The following is a 538-nucleotide window of genomic DNA, read 5'->3' on the forward strand; positions in this document are numbered from 1 at the left end:
TAAAACAACAAAAAAATCACAAAAGTACAATACAGTACGTACAGTACAGTATTTTAATGCTTATGTTTTGGCTACCTTGGGAAAAAAAAATTCTCTCTTTTGGATTGTTTCGTTGCGTGCATTCTTTGGTTTATGAGAATGTTCGCCTGCGTGTCATACAGTGTTCTTGCTAGTTGCAAGTAACTGTCCCGTTCATCGCCGATGTCTGGGGATTCTTGTGCGTAGCGAAGGATTTTTGTTGCCATTCGCATTGCCTCCTTGCTGGAAGGTGGCTTGTTATCAGGAGTTGAACCGGGAAGATCATCTTCTTCCTCAGACTCAATCACATTGGTGGTTTGCTCGAGCAATTCTGTGATTTCTGTTGCTGTGTAATCTTTCGTGACAGCCAAATCACAGTCCACATTTAGAAGATCCTGGTTTGTCAGGTCAGGAATTATTTGACGCAGTGGAATAAGGTCAGTCTCATCAATATCTTCCCCCTCAGCATCGTGAGTGATGGCGTCTGTGTGTGAAAATCCACACTTGGAAAAGCATTTAC

At 42.2% G+C, this 538-nt stretch overlaps 1 protein-coding gene across 3 annotated transcripts in view; it reads right to left on the minus strand.

Annotated features, from left to right (window-relative positions):
- Nucleotides 1–538, minus strand: part of spata2l (spermatogenesis associated 2-like) — a 19,767-nt gene that overhangs the window by 5,831 nt on the left and 13,398 nt on the right. The gene's annotated exons all lie outside the window — the stretch shown is intronic.

This window comes from Hippocampus comes, unplaced genomic scaffold, assembly GCF_001891065.2.
Source record: "Hippocampus comes isolate QL1 unplaced genomic scaffold, H_comes_QL1_v1.1 scaffold180, whole genome shotgun sequence".
Lineage (NCBI taxonomy): Eukaryota > Metazoa > Chordata > Actinopteri > Syngnathiformes > Syngnathidae > Hippocampus > Hippocampus comes.